The sequence below is a fragment of the Nanorana parkeri genome, unplaced genomic scaffold, assembly GCF_000935625.1.
Source record: "Nanorana parkeri isolate BGI_ZX_2015 unplaced genomic scaffold, ASM93562v1 scaffold799, whole genome shotgun sequence".
Taxonomy (NCBI): domain Eukaryota; kingdom Metazoa; phylum Chordata; class Amphibia; order Anura; family Dicroglossidae; genus Nanorana; species Nanorana parkeri.
This window is the reverse complement of record NW_017307067.1, coordinates 746,359-767,444: the sequence shown is the minus strand read 5'-3', so window position 1 is coordinate 767,444 and position 21,086 is coordinate 746,359.

The window sequence follows — 21,086 nt, the reverse complement described above, 5'->3', positions numbered from 1 at the left end:
TGTCATGTCTGCAATTCTTATATCTAATATTCAGCTGGTAACTGAGCAACAACTTTTAATTTCATCTCCAGAGGCTTTTTTTTCTTCCAGGTGTTTTTTGCATGACAAAAAAAGTCTTTCCGTAGCCATTAGAGACCTATAGTATGCCATATCCATATGAGAACTTTGTGGGCGACGCATCAGCCTACTGAAAGGTATGTCTAGACGTGGAGGATAAAACATATTTTTTATGCTTCTGTCTGCTTTTACTATAAGGATCTTGTTATTCAAGTGTTTCAGATCTGACAGCGATCGGCAGTAAAATAAGACTTTGGTAGAGGTGCTGACCCCAAGTAAATGGCAAATTCCAAGTAATTCTTTTCAACAGCCTCAGTGTGGAAAATATAAGTCACTTTCACTTAAAAGGAAACTATACCATATTTTCAGTGAGTATACATTTGAGGTGTCATGGTAGTTTGCCTGAAAATAATTTTGACGTCTCACATTTCTATTAGCTTTGTGTGCCGTAGTGTCGTAGACAGAATTGTAGATTCTCCAGCTAGTGGCTATCTGTGTGTTGAAAAACCACTAACCTAAAATCTATTAATTTTTTTACAGACAGCTTAGAAGAAATCATTTACAGCTCAAATGTCATATGATCAATACTAAACTAAAAATGGTATGCTCTAAATTATAGCATTGTTCATTTGTACAGTATATTGTAAGTAGTAATGATTTCGGGCTCAGAAGGAACCCAGTCTGCCTGAGTTTTCCCAAGCTCGCTCAAAACTGTAACTGACACATTACACGCATTATAGGTTGTTCCTTATTTCTCACCTCGACCAAAAGTTCTCAATTCTTGAACTTTGTAAATCCCAGGGATTTGCAGTAAACCCATGGTAGCGTCAAACCCAAATCTCAACCTCAACCTTACTTGTAAGGTGCATGCAAGAGGGGAGGACCATCTTGTGTTGTATTATGAAGGGGTCTGTAACAGACCTTCACGTTTTGTACCCAGGAGTGTCCCAGACCTTCTCGCTGCCTGAGGCAGGCGGAGGTGGTTGTGTGGTGGTGGTGGTGCACAACGATGCCGAGGGGAAAGGGTGCGGATGCTGCTCAACGAGACTGGGGAGGTTCTTAGCAACCTGGGACGCTCTTGCATGTGACCCAATGAGATGCCGCCTAAGCATGTCATCAAATTAAATATTTACTACTCACCTAAACTGCTACAGTACTGTTAGCTATACTCAAGCTAACTCTACAGTCTTGTAAACCATGTGGTTTTTTATTATTTATATCCCAAGATGACTTCACTGCTCTCTGACACAGCTAGTGTTCAACAGAAAATTTTAACCCTCCAGAGTGGCCACTGGAGCACATAGAAACAAGTCTAGTCTGACTTAATGCCTATCTAGGAACATCAAGGTGTTGTCTGCTTTTCATAATGTTTTTAATGTTTTCTCCAGTGAGTGTTTGTTCTTTCAGATGGTATTTTATTGATTTATACAGTTGTGGTCCCTGAATAGAGTGTTGGCTATGTGTTGAGATGAAGCACTGAGATCTTGAGGAATGCTGAATTAAGTTTGACTTGCTTAGCAGGATATTACATGCATGTATACGAGAATACAGCATTATAGAGCATTGGGAAGGAAACTTATATACAGATAGAACTTCCTGTATACTGTATCATACATAAGTATACATAAGCATAGAGACTAACGATGCACTACAGCACCATCTACATCTCAAAAACAATAATACATCTCTGAATGTCAGTAATACAATCAATATGCTGTTTGCATTTGAAATTTCTGTGTTTTGTATTGTTGTAAGCCCTTCCATGTGCACCTTGCTACAAAGGCTAGTTATAAATTGTGCGGTTGCCATGTATTTTTAACTTGGCTGTATTATACGCAGAACTTATTTTCAGCTGTGCAGCCACCAAATAAGAGAAAGGAGACATGGTTTACTGAACTATAAAGAACCTTTCTACAGTCCTTTTGCTGAACTTACCATAAATGTCTGGAGGTGGCTAGACAATGGAAACAAAATAAGGCAAACGTGACCACAATTTGTACATTTGCGACTTGGTGCTCCCCCCCCCTCCCCCCGCTCCCCAAACCCTGCTGCCCTAGGCCCATGAGTGCCATTAGACCTAATAGTGATGTAGCAATAGTGATGTAGCGGAGCCACACTTTGTTTTGGAATACACTAATTTAGAACATATCTTAGTTTACACAGGTGGTGGGTGGGCCCATTATGCCTATGTTAGGTGTTATTTCAAATAAGCTAAGGAGATGTCTTTTGCTTCTGATTTCTATCTTGCTTTGTGTCCTAGAAGAGCTTAGCTATGGCCATTGCTCAGAACCCCTTTAATAAAATCAAGAAGTAAAATGTTTCTCTCAAATGTACATAGCTTACATCATAAATGTTATTATCAAACCATGAAGGATCATGTACTTAAAATTCAGTTTGAAAACAGGAAGTGAACCCATTGTATCAATGATTTAAGTGCATCTATTGAGTCAACAAGCTAGATAAGTGCAGCATGTTTTGAAGGAAAACTGCGCTGTAATAGGAAGCCACGCTCTAAAGATGGACTCAAGTGGGCTCAGGAGGAACATGAAAAGGCACTTCTTCACTCAGAGAATAACAGAGCTATGGAACAGCTTCCAAGTCCCCACTTTCCATATTTATCCTTAAAGAGAATAGTTTAATGCTAAATAGAAGATGCATGCCCAAAAACTGATTGTAAAGATTGCGGTTTCGTGCACACTGTGTAAGTATTTGCTCATAATATAATATTAAATAAGAATATAAGAGATGATAAAGCAACATTTACAAGTGATTCCAGGCCATAAATATTCAGTAAACTGAGAATGTTGTCATATACACAATGAAGCTATGGTACGGCAGATATAGAATTTACTATACTGGTTTAGGCTCATTTGGTATTAGTAGTAGTAAATAGACATGTGCGATTCGGTTCGTTCCGAAATTCGTTTCGGACGAATTTTCGGAAATTCGGAGATTCGGATGCATCCGAATTCCGAATTACAGCTAAGACGAATGCAAACGAATCCGAAATTCCCGATTTCCCGAAATTCGTTATTGGACGAATTTCGTTGCAGCAAAATGACATTAGGGGAAAAAATATGACAACATTTTACCTCTACAACACATCTATGCTTCAAGTACAGAGGCTATAGAGTAGTGGTTAAAGGACAGGCTTGCCATTGCTAACATCCCAGGTTCAATTCCAGAGCAAGTCAGTCAAGTAATATTTAACGTTTTTTTTTTTTTCATAAACGAATTTCGTCCGAAACTAATTTCATTTCGGACCCGAAATACTAAACTAAACTAAACGAATTTCTTTGGGTTTGTTTCAAAACTAAACTAAACTAAACAAATTTTTTTTGTTTTGTTTCAAAACTAAACTAAACTAAACAAATTTTTTGCTCTCTTGAAGGGCCTCTTCCCCACAACCCTGACCCGGTGGTTGTGGGGGTCTGCGGGCAAGGGAGCTTATTTGCATCAAGGTACCCCTTTAAATAAGGGGGCACCCAGATGCCGCCCCCCCATGTGAATGAGTAAGGGGTACTTGTACCCCTACCCATTCACTAAAGGGTTAAATCAAATAGTTAGTAAAAAGTCCAGACTTTTGACAAAATCCTTTAATTGAAAAAAAAACAAACAGTCAATTTTTGACTATTCCTTTAATAAAAAAATGAAAAAAAAAATGGCTCCATTGATGTAATCCAGAGTCAGGATCAGGATGCAGGACCCCCGCCGACCCGCCGAAATAAAAAAAGTCCCGCCGCAGACGACCACCCGACGGCTCGCTCCGCCCATTTGACATTCTCAGCTGTCAAATGCTACATATTGCATTCATATATATCAAATGCTTCCATGCTTAAAGTAGAGAGGCTATAGAGTAGTGGTTAAAGGACAGTGCTAAGGTCCCAGGTTCAATTCCAGAGCAAGTCAGTCAAGTAATATTTAACTTTTTTTTTTTTTTCATAAACGAATTTCGTCCGAAACTAATTTCATTTCGGACCCGAAATACTAAACTAAACTAAACGAATTTCTTTGGTATTCATATATATCAAATGCTTCCATGCTTAAAGTAGAGAGGCTATAGAGTAGTGGTTAAAGGACAGGCTTGCCAATGCTAAGGTCCCAGGTTCAATTCCAGGGCAAGTCAGTCAAGTAATATTTAAAGTTTTTTTTTTTCATAAACGAATAAAACTAATTTAATTTCGGACCCGAAAAACGAAACTAAACTAAACAAATTTTTTGGGTTTGTTTCAAAACTAAACTAAACAAATTTTTTTTTTTTGTTTCAAAACGAAACTAAACTAAACAAATTTTTTGCTGGTGCACATGTCTAGTAGTAAACCATGTACAGGATCCCCAGGAACAGTCCAATCAGGTTTGCCCTGCATTTCTATTTATCAAGGGAGCAAACAAACACAAGAGGACTTTGTCCAACAAGTCCATAGCACAAAATAAACAAAAACATAGCATCTGGTTGTCAAAGTCACTAACTAAATTCAGGTCAAATCTGGACAGGGTGCCCTCCTAATGTGTTTCCCATTACAAACAGGCTTGCATTTGGTGAAGGAACAAGTAATATTCATCACTATTGCTATATTTGGACATCTTTCGTGGATTTATGAAGATTTAAAGACTTTACACCTGATTGATTTTTTTTCACTGACATTTGTTTGAGTCACTGTTTTTTTATTTTTATTTGTTTTATTTTTTTTTTACTCTTTATATCTGATCATTGTTTTAGCTCGGCACATTTAGTTATTCATTTTTCACGTATACACACTCACAGTGGGTGTACATTCCAGTGCCTTGTAGCTGTTAGCTTGCTTATTGGCGCAGTTCATTTTCTATATTTTATCTCTTGATTCTGAAAATTGTTTTTCATTCAGCACGCAGGCACACCTCAATGGACTCTATACTGCAATGGACTCAGGACTCTGCACCGCAATGGGCTCAGGACTCTTTAATGCAATAAGCTCAGGACTCTGCATCACAATGGACTCAGTACTCTGCATCGCAATGGACTCAGGACTCCACACCGCAATGGAATCAGGATTCTGCACTGCAATGGACTCTGGACTCTGCACCACAATGGATTTAGTGCTCTACACCGCAATGGACTCAGGACTCTGCACCATAATGGATTTAGGACTCTACACCGCAATGGACTCAGATCTCTTTAATGCAATAAGCTCAGGACTCTGCACAGCAATGGACTCTGGATTCTGCACCACTATGGATTTAGGACTCTACTCCGCAATGGACTCATTACTCTGCACCTCAATTGACTCAGGACTCTACACCACAACTACACCACAATGGACTCAGGACTCTACACCACAGTGGACTCTGGACTCTGCACCACAATGGCTTTAGGGCTCTACACCGCAATGGACTCAGGACTCTGCACTACAATGGACTCAGGACTCTGCACTGGAATGGACTCAGGACTCTACACCACAATGGACTTAGGACTCAAGACCGCAATGGACTCAGGATTCTGCACCAGAATAGACCCAGGACTCTACAATGGCATCAGGATTCTTAACTGCAATTGACTCTGGACTCTGCACCACAATGGATTTAGGACTCTACTCCGCAATGGACTCATTACTCTGCACCTCAATTGACTCAGGACTCTACACCACAGTGGACTCAGGACTCTGCACCGCAATGGACTCTGGACTCTGCACCACAATTGACTCAGGACTCTACACCACAATGGGCTCAGGACATATCTAGAATATATAAATATTAAAATTTTAATAAACATTCATGACTTAAATAAACACAATGTTACATATGTGTTAACATATATACCAGTATTCATGAAGAGAATCAGCCACTTAATAATAATCCTGTATCTCATTCATGTGTTTGTCAACCCATATGCCTGGGAGGGGAAGCTCACAGGGGATATTGTGTGGAGACAATGCTACTAATATACACAAATCTAAGATGTGAGCTGTCTCTACATGATATCCTCTTCCAAGCATATGGATTTAAACATGAGTGTGATAAATGTTTTTTTTTTAATTAACCGGTTGGTTCTCATCACAAATACTGGTATATATGTACAACATACAGTATATGTAACATTGTCTTTATTAATGTCATGATTGTTTATTACAGTTTTATTATTTATATATTATAGATATTTATCTACTTTGCACCTTCTCCTGCTGAAGTGAACTTTGTTTATGAAGCATGTTGAGATATGGTCCAAGAGATATAACAACTGTGCAACATATTTGGTATCTAAGTATCTTTATATGGAGAACCTAAGTGGAAGCTCTTGAAATTTCAAGAAGACAAATTTTGAATGTTTGCTTAAGGGAATTTTCACGGATGGGTAAATTGTTTTGTTTGAGATCTATTTAAAAAATAATATTCCATGTGAGCCCAGGGCATTAGAAGTCCCCTGGGCCCAGAAAAATGCTGCAGAGACCTGTGCCATGTAGCATCATTCTCTGCAGCTTTCAGGAACCCCTCTCCACCAGAGAAAGACCCAAGATTGGTGATAAAAACCAGGCTGGGGAACCAGGCTGCTGTGCTCTGTATGGACACCGCTAGACAGCTTATTATTGTATTAATCATGAACACATAAAAAAATATATGCTGCCTGACTGCGTAAAAAGTATAAAAACAAGATTTTAATTGGGCTTTAATCTGATAAAATTTTTACAAAAACCTGGGCAGCAGTTATCTTGAGACCGATAGGCTAATAGACTTTAGGCAACTACATGGCTACCGCATCTGTATTTTGTTAATAGGTGCAATTTAATTTACCTCTATACAAATATTTACTTGATTGCAGCCTTATTTGTAGCTAATTTCCTAATAAAGTCTGTCTGCAATATTATAAGCAGTAGAATTAGTCACCACAATTTGACATAGCCAGGTTAATTGTATGGATTAGTAAAATTATGATGAAAATGGGGCAGTTCCCTTCCGTGCTTCAGTGACGGTAGACATATCCTCATTGATTAAACAATTTTTGGATTATGATATTATAGATGTGGTGTTCTTTTGTTAGGTGTTGTTAAATTAAATCTCTGTATTTACACTGTATTTAATAAACGGTGTAATGCTAAGTTGGTACAGTTGAAAAATTGTAACATATAAATAAAATAGATGATCTCACAGTAAAGCTGTCAAATTAAACATTTGCGATAATGTAAGATCCATCTTTATGAACTACCTACAATACATATTGGTCCAGTTGCGGAATTTACTGTCGGCAGAGGGAAATGCTGGTATATTATACTGCAAGGTGTCTGAATAATACTTTTCAAGGTATAAGCTAACTTCCTGTCATGTTTACCTCTGTTGTCATGGATCCCTTTGGTTTCTTTTCTTCATTACCATTCTTTATTCTATTCGACATGCATATGTGTAGGGCTGGGCTCGATGTTCGAGCCGAACACACGAACTATCAGGGCGTTCGGCGGGCTATTCGCCCGATGAGCTCCCCATAAGGCAATGCGCCTGCTGAAGCCCTGATTGGCTGAACCCTATTGCACAATCAGGACACAGACAACGGTGAGAGCCATGATTGGGCAAAGTCATGATGACTCTGCCCAATCATGGCTTACCTGTTACAACTGTAAACAGTTGGGCGGAGTTAGCTGTCACTGCTAGCTCCGCCCAATTTTTTATAAGTTGCCGACATCTGTCAAAATGCCATTCTGCGGCGGGTGTTTATCGCAGTGGACGGGACGGTGGTCGTCGTTTTTTTAAAATATTATTATTATTTCTATTTATTTTTTATTGTATTATTTTTTATTTCATCGAGTTGTCGTCATCATGGACAACGCTGGACCCTGGATTACGTCGATGGATCAATTTGTGGGTTGTTTTTTTAAAATAAAGGACTTGTCAAAAATCCTTTGTTGAGTTTTTTTTTTAAATATAGGATTTTTGATTAAAGCCTGGTGTTTTTATTTAATCTTTTATTTAACCCTTTCGTGAATGGGTAGGGGTGCAAGTACTTTAAAGGGGTATTAAAGGGGTACCCTAATGTGAATAAGCCCCCTGCCCGCACCCCCACAACCAACACCCCAGGGCCTGTGGGGAAGAAGCCCTTGTCCCCATCAGCACCGGGACAAGGTGCTTTTCCAGGGACGACCCTGGTAAAGCACCCTCCCAGTGTCGAGGGCATGTGGCCTGGTATTGCAGGGAGCGGGGCGCTCGCTCGCCCCCCCCCTTTCCTGCCCTGCCAGGCCTGTGCTCGGATCAAGGGTCTGGTTGGGAATTTTAGGGGGGACCCCACATCCCCCCCCATTTTTAGGGGTGGGGTTCTCTTTAAAATTCCTACAAGACCTTAAGGGCCTGGTATGAATTTAAGGGGGAACTGCACGCAGATGCGCCACTTTACTGGCAGTTTAAGGGGACCCCCCAGGCCTCGATATTTAAAGGAATTTTTCATTTTTACCCTTTAAGTGATGTTAAAATCACTGCTCCTTCAACCTCCCTGGAGGTAATCCCGAGTCTGGCTCGGGGTGAATTTTCAATGCTAGGAGCGGTAACCCCGAGCCAGACTCGGCGCTGCAGAGAAAAGTGACACTCACCTTGTCCCTGCGAGCCCGCGGCATCCTCTGCTGTACGCGGCCCGAAAATTAAACTAAAAGCCGGCATCTGACTTTTAGTTTTGTTTTCGGGCATCACAGCAGGTGGGAAATTCAAAAGTGAAAAGTTGTAATGTACATAGAATACACACAATACAATGTAATCTGCCAGGGAGGTTAAAAAACGTATTTTTAAAAAGTTTTTTTGCATTGATACATGTCCCCCAGGACATGTACTCGAATCCCCATACACTTTATATGGCCAATAAATTGCATATAAGACTTCAAAATGGGGACATTAGATTTTCAAAGTTTTACCGCCATAGACTTCCATTGAGTTTGAGTTTAAATTCGAACTTTTCCCATGTTCGAGAGAGAGAAATAAGGAAGGAATTATAACAGGCAGTATGCACAAGAAGGGATCCAGATAGTCTTACATGGAACAGTATGTGCAGAAAAGGAATAAGGAGGGCACAACAATGGTTATTATATGCTGGAATAGCTCCTACATTGAGCAGTAGGTGCAAGAGAGGAGTACGGAGGGTATGACAACGGGCAGTATGAGCAGGAGAGGAGTGGTTTAGGGTACGACAATGGGTAGTATGAGCAGGAGAAATGGTTCTACATGGAGCAGTATGTGCAAGAGAGGAGTGTGGAGGGTGTAAAAACAGGTAATCTCAGCAGGAAAGGCATAAGGAGGGTATAATAAGGGGTGTAGTTCATGCATGAAGGGGGAACAGATGGTCTTATATTGAACAGAATATGAAGGAGAGGAGTAAGGGGGGCACAATAATGGTCACACAATAATACCACACTGCCAGAGGTAAAGCCATAATATTATTGAAGACCAATTAGTGCCATGCAACAAAGAGCAAGAACAGTGCCATGTCATTACTTCCAGAGTCATAACAACAGAATAATGCCTATTAGGGAGTAGTCCGTAAGAGTCCAGATGCAGGGGACTTGCCAATACAAACAGTGCCTCCGCACGAGCAGACCTGGGTAATGCACGTCTCTCATGTGGTGGTGACCAGCACAGGAGCAGTCCAGAATGTCGTAGCCAAATTAATATGCAAAGTCGTAGTCCGTGAGAATAGCAGGGGTCAGGGGCCGGCAGCAAGATTCGTGGTCAGGAAGTAGCAAAGTTCGGTACACAAGAAATATACTATAACTAATATGCCAGGCACTACGAAGGCAAGCTCTGCAATAACCAAGCAAGCACACAATGATATGTGAGTCTAGCATTTGTACCTGCTGACATCAGGGTGCGGTCATCTCTGGAGGTGGGGTTGTTCCTTAATTGTCGAGCACTGTACCTTTAAGAAGACACACAGTGCGCGCGTGCGCACTACCCGGCGGCTCCACACGGAGGATATCACAGAGTGGCGTGGAGTGAAGGAGACAGGAGCCTCTGAGCTCGGGGCTGCAGGTGAGAGCACGTCTGTCCTGTGGGTGTCTGCAGGGATCCCCTTCGTAGTGCAAAGGTGGGTATTACAATGCCAGTGTTGCCATATTACCAGAGGAAGGCCTGCTACCAAAGTGATAAAGTGTTAGCAGAGTGATTTTATGTCACAATGGTTATTACATGGAATCAGTGATGTTATCAGATTCATGCTTAAAAAATCATACTGATGACATATACAACTACCATAGAAATGTCATGATTACAAAGGCCACAGCATTGTAATATCTCTCCAAAGATTACAGATTGGTTTTTTTACTTACTTTTTCTCATTTAATAATGAAATTAATGCACAATGATTTTTATAAAACCTGAATTGCTGGCCCAGTTATAGTAGTTGTTCTTTGAGATTCTTAGATTTTATTTTAAAATTTGATTCTGCATTTATATTTTATTTTCTATCAAAACAAAGATGTATTTTGATTTGCACAAGCCCAAAGTTTTTTCCATTAGCTAGACACTTTTTAAGATCAGTCCGGGCGTTGACATTCATGTGGCTTGCGTTTAATCTGCCTGCTTCAAAATTATGTTTTCTTTTTAAAAAAGATTAAACATATTTTCAATAATAGTGTCAAAATCAATTTTTATTCTCTCTTGTTTAAATTTTTCATTATTGTCTATTGAGTTTTTTTTTCCTTTTGGTGGCCCAACATTTAACACCGTAGTACATTTTTCAAGGCTCTTAAGACATAACAACATAATAATCTGATAAAAAAGGTAGTCAAGTAAAAGGTTCACATAAAGTCTACCATGAAAATAATTAATTTAAATTAATCTTATCCTGTACCGTTCCCAATTTATATGACACAGATTGACAATGTATGTTTAAAACATCTACTACTATTACAACTACCAGTCACTAAAATCTCATATAAGCTTTAACCTGTTGATGTACAGTTTTTCCAAAATATGTTTTCAACCCTTTAAATCTGCAGCTTTCATTAAAAAAATACTTGGTAATCCTGCTGTGAGGGTACTGCCTTTAAGCACCTCCTGTATGCCGAACGTATGAATATGGCCGGACAGGAGCCTTGTATATGTGAGTGGGCATCTTAGAAACGTCCTTTGTGCCTGCGCACGAGCGGGAAACTGTCAACATTTGAAACAGCCAGCAATGGCTATTTACATACAAGCGGTCCGGCGTCTGTAAAGCCACCCAAACGCTTGTATGTTGTATGCCTTCGTGCCCCCCCCCCTCCGCTGCCGCTGCTGTAATCCTGGGCTCCCTGTGCACCGTATGAGCCCTGTGGCACTGTGGCTCTGTGTAGGAAGATCGGAGGGAGTACAGTACACGATCTCCCTCTGATCTCCACTCCGGTGTTGCGAGTGCAGAACAAATATTTTTTACATCACTTCCGCATTCAGCTGTTGCTCTCTAAGCTACAGAAGCTGGTGAAGCAGATCTCTGCTACATGCTGTTCTTTGTAGGGTCCCCAGGTGACATTAGGGGTCTTAGAAACCCCTGATGTCTCCATAAAGAGGACCTGTCACTTTGATATCACATAGGGGGCTTCTTAGTCTTAGCTTCTTAAGTGTAAAAAAAGTTTTAAAAAATTAACGTCACAAAAAATGTAAGTCACACACAAAAAAAACCACAAAAACATTTTGAAAGTCCCTCACCCCCACATACACACGTAAAAATGCGTCAGTTGTCCCTATTTGCAAACACGACGATTACGCCTATTACGCCGTACATGGTACATATCATCGCAAACATCAGAGTGTGAGCATTCATTTTAGGGCCATCAATCACTGTTAACACTAAATTAATGAGCAGTAAAAGCTTTTAAAGCGTTCCCTTTGGTTAATTTTGGGTGTGGTACTTTTTTGGGGATTTTGCAGGTGTATGCAATTTTAAGGTTTGACCTTTTTTTTGTGTCTATTTAACTGACGTGACTCCTTTTATATTTTACCCAATAATTGAGTAATAATAAATGTTTTATAACATAATAATGGGAAAACATTTTTTTTCTGTACTTTTTTTCATTATATAGTAAAAAATAAAAAACCCCAGTGGTGATTAAATGCCACCAAAAGCAATCTATATGTGTCCCCAAAAAAAGGTATAAAATTCATTTCAGTACAGCGTTGCATGACGGAATAAATGTCAGTCAAAGTACCGCAGCGCTGAATACTGAAAAATGGCCTGAACAGGAAGGGGATGTAAACACCCTGGTATTTAAATTGTTAATAGGATGACACCACTCTGTCCTGGTTGACACTACAAACATCTGCACAAGTATGGTCTGCCATTGTCGCTAAGGCAGTCAATCAATGATGTGCAGCTGACAATGAAACAAATGCATGCCGACAGTAAGTGGCTGAAAGAAGCTGGAAGAGGTCAGCAGCACTGAGATGCAAAAAAGGTAGAAAAAAGTAGACATGTAAGCTGCTACAAAATTTGGTTCGGATATTTCGTTACTTCGGAATTCGGATACGAAATTCAATTCGGTTCGGGTTTCCGGATTCGGACGAAATTCAAATTTTCGTTAGTTTCGGATAAGCTTACAAATATTCATTGCGAATACCACAGAAAACCATGTGCAGATATTAATACTAAAGCTGAATCTCATTCGGGTCTGGGAGCCATATACATATATTACTAAAGCTCAGGCTCCCAGACCCGCATGGCATTCAGGATCCGAATTGCATTCGTGAATCGGGAGCTCCCGAATGCTATGCAGGTCTGGGAGCCTCAGCTTTAGTAATATATGTATATGGCTCCCAGACCCGAATGGCATTCGGGAGCTCCTGAATGCCATTCGGGTCTAGGAGCCTCGGCTTCAGTATTATATGTATGTACTGAACACAAATTTTTGTTACGGCATGTAACCTCCTCCTGTATGCCGAATGTAGTATTGTTTCATTGTGTAATGAAAATTTGTATTCAGACCCATTCGGATGCATTAAACTGAAAAACACATCTGATTGGACAGAAAAGTCACATGCTCAATTCAGTTTAGTTTTTGAACGAAATTCGGATGGGATCCGATATTCGGAAAGGGAAATTCGGATTTGGGCACATTCGTATGCATTGTGATTTAGAAATTCGGATGTGTCCGAATGTACGAATTTCTGAAAATTCATCCGAATTTTGATTCAGAATGAAACGAATCACACGTCTAATAACAAGGTACGAGCAGTATTTTATGAAAAAAGGAATGGCAGTTGTTTATGATACACAAGGCTTTAGCAAACTAAATGCCCTCCAGTTAGCATTAAAGTGTATGTCCAGCTAGAACTTTTTTCTAAGTTTTGGATAAGATGGGGAAGGGATAGAACCCATGTCATATTTTTACTGATATTCATGGCTCCGTTTGAGACATTTACCCTCACATTCTGTCCTGCTGACAACATTTTACCAGACAGATATAAAAATGCTTTTCTTTAGTAGAGCAAGAAAAAGCTAGAACCCCTATCAGATTTTTATTTTTTTGCTTCTTTTTCCCTCACTTCCTTAGTGAAATTGATGTCAACAGAACAGCAAGTGAATGTAAATCCCTCAAACAGAGCCCTGGATAGCTGTAAAAACCCAACAGTTCCAACACTTGTCCACTTTATTCAAAACTAGAAAGTGTTTTTGGCTTGACATACACTGTAAATCTGCCTCAATACAAATCTAGATTTACTATCTCTTTTTATCAGTACTCAGAACACTGTAAAAAGATCCAGGAGAAAATGTATCTTTTTGAGTTTATGGCCCTACCACCAATTGGCCCCATAACAAATACAAGGTTAAATTTGTGTTTATTATAGCTTTGTCTGCAGTATATTTTCCTGAATCCAGTCTGACTCTGTTAGCAACAATAGGAAAAGTCTGTCAAATGTGCTTTATGTCTGTTTTACTCTCCCACCTGCACCAGTCTGCTGCAAGAAATGTTCGGCTTTAAAATGTACAGTTCAAGCCACTAAACCCTATGTAAATATTAGTCATGCATTCAGTGTCCAGTTTGTGATTTGTATATATAGCTCTTCACATCTCCAGCAAGAACAATCATTTTGAAATGTGTTATCTAATTACATAAAATATCTTTATAAACACACGTAACTATTAATTTATAAAGGTTGAAATTTACTTTGACTTAAGAATGTGGCATTTAATTTCATTGCCATAAAACTCTTATCTTAGGGCTGAGCCTGCCAACCTTCAAGCATTATATGTAATTTTTATCAGCGTTTCATGTTCCAAATGATGAAGATGATTAAAGTTATGAGCAGAATTCTTTTTTGGACAGTAAAAAACTACTTTATCAGTCAATACAGTATTTATAATCTTTGAGTTATATCTAGAAATTACTGGGCAAGCCAAATAAGAGTAACATTGTTTAATAAGGGAAGAAAAACAATGGCTGTTTGAGCTTCACCAGATATATAGTGTGATATAAAGATTATGTTTCCTTGTGCATGTTTCCCAACACAGAAAACTGGCATCCACCCTCTTATTTTAAGTATAAAGTCAAACACTAACTGTATGGTCTATTTGTATAACAAAAAAAAAAGCAGGCTAATAAAAACTATTATATTTATTACCCCTCTTTTTTTTTTGTCTGACAAAATAGACCTTAAAGAGGAACTTTACCCATATATGCAACATAACAACACAGGTCCCTTTAGAAATGTTTAGTAATGACAATCTACAAACACATACTTCTACATAATTACAGGCTTTTTTTTTTTGCATAACTTATTTTTTTCTGACAGTGGCCATTTTAACTAAGGGCAAGTTACTAGACCGCCCTTTACTTCCTGAAACTCTGGGACATGTGACCGTGCACATAATCTCAGGGGAGGTTAAATGCCTTTCCCTGTGATCTCATGAAATTTCCCAGAAATGCTCTGCTGATGTGACCTTCCCAGGATGCAATGCTTGGGCACATTACATCATTTGTACCAAAGAGTACCAGGAACTAGAAAAAGAAATTGCATCAGCTGCATGCTGATGTGATTTTTAGTCACAGGGAGTAAAGGTCCACTTTAAATTAAAATGCAAGGTCCGCTAATTCATTAAATCTCAGTGTCCCCATTGGATGTCCCACATTACAGTGGAGTCACACTCCATCCAGGTAGGTACAGTCAATGCCAGACACCTGGAATTGACCAGATAAATACCAACTATAATCCAACCAGGCTGACTACAGCCCTGGCAATCACTAAGGGGTCTATTCACTAAGCTGCCGTAGGCACTTCAGCACTTCAGGCTGGTACGGCTGATTTCAGCCATATATCGGCTGAAATCAGCCGTACATCGGGTGGCTTCGGTCGGCTCAGTATGTTCGGCCGACCTGAAGTGCAGAAGGAGTTCGACTCAGCCGATCTAACATCTGGATCGGCTAAGCCGAACCTCCGAGAGGCTACTCGCTGCTGTTCGGTCTATTCTTATAGATGCCGAACAGCAGTGAGTGAATAGCCGAATGCCACTGAGCGGCATTCCGCTCGGCTGTTCTGCTCGGTACCTCTGTGGTACCGAGCAGAATAGAAAAACAGTTAAATAAGTAGAAAAATAAAAATAGAAAACGATTGTGCGGAGCTAGCAATGAAAGCTAGCTCCACCCAACAGTTTTCTAGCGGTTATGGTGGTTCTGCTGTCGTCAAAAAAAAAAAAAAAAAATTGGCCATGGGAATGCATTGCTAGATTCCTATTGGCTATTTCAATTAGCAAACTAGCTATTGTACCCGTCCTCTGCTGCTGTCAATCAGTAGTGGGGACCTGATGGAGAACTGCAGCAGAGGGTGGGTGCAATGCTAGTTTGCTATTGGCTATTGCAAATTGAAATAGCCAATAGGAATCTAGCAATGCATTCCTTTGGCCAAAATTTTTTTCTTTTTTTTTTCTATTCTGACACGGCTCCGTGTCAGAATAAAAAAAAAAGAAAAAGCAGTGTTTCTCTCCTTGGCGGCCGGGAGCGGGAGACTCCCAGAGCGCCCGGGAGAGTTAGGCTGTCTGGAGATCAGTGTCCCTGGTTAGCTGGTAACCAGGGACGCTGATCTCTCTGCAAGTGGCCGGAGCCAGCCGTAAGATCACGGCTGGGTCCGCCCAGCTGTCAGAAGCAGGCCAGCTTAGGCTTTCAGCGCGGCTCAGCCGAGCCGAGGCATATGCCTTCGGCTCAACTGTGCCGCTCGGCCAAGTTCGGGAGCTATACGGGCTATTGTGCATAGCCCATGCAGCACCCCTTCGGTTCTACTGAACCAAAGGGGTTCAGGGGCTGAAGCTAGCCAAAGGATCGGCCGAAGCTACGGCTAGATCCTTCGGCTGCTTCGTGAATAGACCCCTAAATTTCTAGTAGCCACCTCACAAACGGTGATGTGGCTACAACAACAAAGGCACGGTTTAGAAATCTACAAACATTCTTATAGATGAAAGGCTTTCTATTCTTTGCATACCTTATTATTATTTGTCTAGTTTGTTTAACTAATGAATGTTTTTCATATCAGCATGCAGAGCTGCATGCTGGTGTAATTTTTAGTAAATGGTACACTTTAGCTATGTATAACAACAACTTTTTCCATTATGATTTTATTATGGCAGCAGCTTTCTAAGGTCCTCAGGTAGGTGACTGACATGTACAGTATATGAAAATAGCTGACCATAAAGAGTTACTCCCATAAGTCTGACTCCGTAGCAGCATCACAGTATGCATACATGGCACTGCTGGAAATACTTGTGAGTCCACACAGTCACCCTTTTAAAGTGAAAAATTATTGAAGGGATAGTAAATATTACCTTACTAGAAATTTAGAGCATGTTAGAGAAGTTTTCAGTCAGCTATAGGATAAAACATGTAACTTTTGCTACCTGGATCTTAAAGTGGCACCTCAACATAAACCATAGAATTGTGCGAGCTTACTAGGTGAAGTCCTCTAGGTAGACCCAAAACATGCTCCTGGGAATTTATCTCTAGCTGGTTTAGGAATGGTTTTGAGTTCCACTGAAAGTTCTGACATTCATGACCAGGCAAAAAAAGGATGCCTGCTCAGACTGTTTGCCACCATGGCTATTGGATGTCACGGCATGTAAAAGGCAATAATAGAATATTTGCCCCTCTCATTCCAGGCAAAATTAACTTCATGCGTGGCCTTTTAAATTATCTGTAATGCCCTTAAGAAGTACAAGTTGCGCACTACTTCTGTGTAACTGAGTACATTTTGGTGAACATCCCCATTTAAGGATGACCAAGTGTTTTCCACTTATCATTTTCAGTGTGCATTTTCCCTTTAAGTTCCCAACCCCATACAACACTTTCCAAGCAAAGAGCTATTAGGCTGAATAGACAAATTGGCTATAATCTTATGCATTAGAATGAAGAGGCCCTGTGCCTTGGAGTGCATTGTTTAGGTGACAAGAGCAAGGGAATTCCAGAGGACTGCCAGCTCAGCCAGACACAGGCAACTCTGTATTACAGCTTGTTAGTGACTCATTTTGATGTTCATTAGGCGAAATGTGTTTTCGCCTGGTAGATTTGTACACTGTGACTATTTCAATACCTTATATAATGCAGTGTTTTTGCACAACGGAATATCATTATGGTTTTGCAAACTAAAATGTCATTATGAAAACAAGAGATTATTTTGGGTAATTACTCTGAATAAACATTAAACTGTTAAGTCTGAAAATATGAAACCCTTCCAAGCAAGCTCCTAAACAAAGTGAGATCATTGCTACTGCTGGAAAAATGGCCTCCAATGCAACACTGGCTTTATGGTTATTGTAAGTAAAAGGTTCTTTTAGGAGGTTTCACATTTTCTATTTGGTCAACATGGTTGTATGCTGGATGAAAAGTTATTACACGCTTGTCTTTCCAACAATCTGGCATAGTTACATAGACAATTCTCTTTGAACATCTCAGTCCAAACCTGATTTGGGGCAGCCTGGGACATGATGTGTCTTAATCTGGAGATTTTTCTAGAAACTTGCTTTGGTTACAATCTATATATCCTGTCCACAGGTAGCAAAGATGTAATAATAACATACTGCTTCCAATACTAGAGGCCAAACAGATCTTACATTTAGGCATCATATTATTTATCTTAACCCATTTTTGTTTAATTTTGCCACTGTAAAAGGTCCTGGCACCCAAACCAGAAATGCCAATGTTCAACCCCCACAACCAGCACCCCCTTTTCCCCAGATGAGATAGATGGAGCTTAAACATCCACACATCCAGTTGCCATGCTGGTGCAGTTTACAAAAATCACTTCCGCTGTCTACCAGCCCTAGGGTTACCATCTTATGGTTCAAGTACAACCAAACAGAATGGGGAGAGGTATTGCAATGTGGGTAATCTAGTGTAATTTGCATGGCTGGGTTGTGAATCTGATCAAATTAACAGCCCTCAACTGGCCCCCAGCAGAGCGCCCAAAGCAGAAAAAAACATATGAAGGACCATGTAAGGTAACTGCTCTTCAGTCAATTAAAAAAAAACATTGCATCAATGCTAGTTTCTGAAATATCACTCAGTTTGCCTCAAAGAACAACTATACTTTTAATAAAAACTACCCTAACCCACCTTTCCTAGACCGCCAGAGTTAATCTACACTAAATCCCCTGCTGCCTCCCATGATGTGTATGGTGTATTTTGTTTATGGTAAAGGGAGGGGATTTATTTTTCATCTGTGGAGTAATCTCTCCACTGAGGCTCCCTGCGACTCCCAACAATTAAAGTATAGTTCTGGCACCTCCAGAGCTAGTGCCGACTTCTGGGATTCAGGGATGTGACAGTCCCCAGAAGATTGATATGCCAATCAGCGACACCATCTGCTAGGCCCCTGCTATATTTGCCAAAAAAAGTGCTAGAAATGGCAAACGAACATTTGCCAGCATAGAGTCTTTTGGTAGAAGAGAATATATAATTGAAATGATGTAGAACACAGCGCCCAATGAGAAAGTTCTTCCAAATCAATGTAAAAGGAAAAGGCTGCCGTCCTCAAGGCCACCAGGAAATATCCTCACAAAACATGTAAAACAAAAGTGCTATTGTAAGAAACCATGGCGACGGCGTGTGCTCCAGCTGCAAATTTGGCTATGGACAAAGAATGTCCAATAAGAGACACAAGGCCAATGGTGTTTCTTGTGGCAGTATAACATCATACGTTTGTTTTTATTCTCATTTTCATTGTTAATTTAAAAGAAAAATATTGTTGAAATCCTTAGTTATTCCTCTATATCAACCAGCAGCCTAAGCGATTTATCTTTCACCAACATTTGTTACTAGTTGCCAGCATTCTGCTGCCCCCCAAAATCAGTCCGTAATTAAATCTCCAGTAATGCAGACAGTCTGCCCGCCTCCAGCTCTCTTTTTGGACACTCTTTGTCCATAGCAGAATTTAGGCCCCTCCCTCTATTAAGTGACGGCGTGCAGCTGGAGCGCACGCCGTGGCCATGGTTTCTTACGATAGCACTTTGGTTGTCTTTGGGTATCTGTTTGCCTATGACTTGCTCATCACAATGTGAGTAGTTTTTTATGTCAGATCTATTTTTACTCCTTTTAATAAAAAACGTTGTTACACTATGGGGTCTATTCACGAAGCAGCCGAAGGATCTAGCCGTAGCTTCGGCCGATCCTTCGGCTAGCTTCGGCCCCAGGACCCCTTCGGTTCAGTAGAATCGAAGGGCTGCAGTACGGGCTATTCACAATAGCCCGTACCGCTCCCAAACTTAGCATATGCCTCGGCTGGGCTGGCCGACAGCCTGCTTCTGACAGCTGATCTTACGGCTACTTGCAGAGAGATCAGCGTCCCTGGTTACCAGCTAACCAGGGACACTGATCTCCAGACAACAAACTCTCCCAGGCGCTCCGGAGCCGTGTCAGAATAGAAAAAAAAAAATTTGCCCATAGGAATGCATTGCTAGATTCCTATTGCCTATTTCAATTTGCAATAGTCAATAGTAAACTAGCATTCTACCCGCCTGTTGCTGCAGTTATCCATCAGGTCCATCAGCAGAGGGTGGGTACAATGTTAGTTTACTATTGGCTATTGCAAATTGAAATAGCCAATAGGAATCTAGCAATGCATTCCTATGGGCAAAAATATTTTTATTTTTTTCTATTCTGACACTGCTCCATGTCAGAATAAAGAAAAGAAAAGAAAAAGCAGTGTTTCTCTCCTGGGCGGCCGGGAGCAAGAGACTCCCAGAGCGCCTGGGAGAGTTTTTTTTCTTTTGATGGCAGCAGAACCGCCGGACAATAGAAAACTGTTGGGCGGAGCTAGCTGTCAGTATTTATTTTTTTGTACTTTTTAAACTATTTTTCTGTTCTACTCGGTCCCCCTGAGAGACCGAGCAGAACAGCCGAGCCAAATGCCGCTCAGCTGCTTTTCGGCATCTACAGTATAAGAATAGGCTGAACAGCAGCGAGTAGCCTGCCGGAGGTTCGGCTCAGCCAATCCAGATGTTGGATCGGCTGAGTCAAACTCCTTCTGCACTTCTGGTCAGCCGAACATGCTGAACATGTTCGACCGACCCGAAGCCATGCGAAGCAAGCCGATGTACAGCTGATTTCACCCGATGTACGGCTGATTTCAGCCGTACAAGCCTGGAGTGAATAGCGTTCGGCTCACTTCACTTGGGGTTGATTGTTCACTCGGCTGCCCTCGGCAGCTTAGTGAATAGACCCCTATGAGAGTCGCTGTCTACTTTTTTGTTTTAAAAGAATTTATAATTGCACAATATGGCAAATGCTATCCACCGCCACCGTGGTTTAATTCTGCTTTAAAGTATTAACAATGTTCCCAACACAGGCGCCAACTGCAACTTAAAATGTGAAATATGCCTCTAAATTAAATATGATTATCCTACTCAGAGAGGCTGCCTATCCTTTGCTTCACTATACTTGCTAAAAGTGAACCTAGGCTTGTTTCAATTGAACCTGAACTGAAATATAGAGCTTTGTGGGCAGTGTTGGGGATCATCATTGTGCAGTGCTGGGGGCTGTTATTGTGCTGGAAGTTATTATTGAAATGGGGGTTTATTATAGCATATTAGATACCTTTCCCCCATAGCAAATCAAAAAGGGAAAGGTATCAAACTA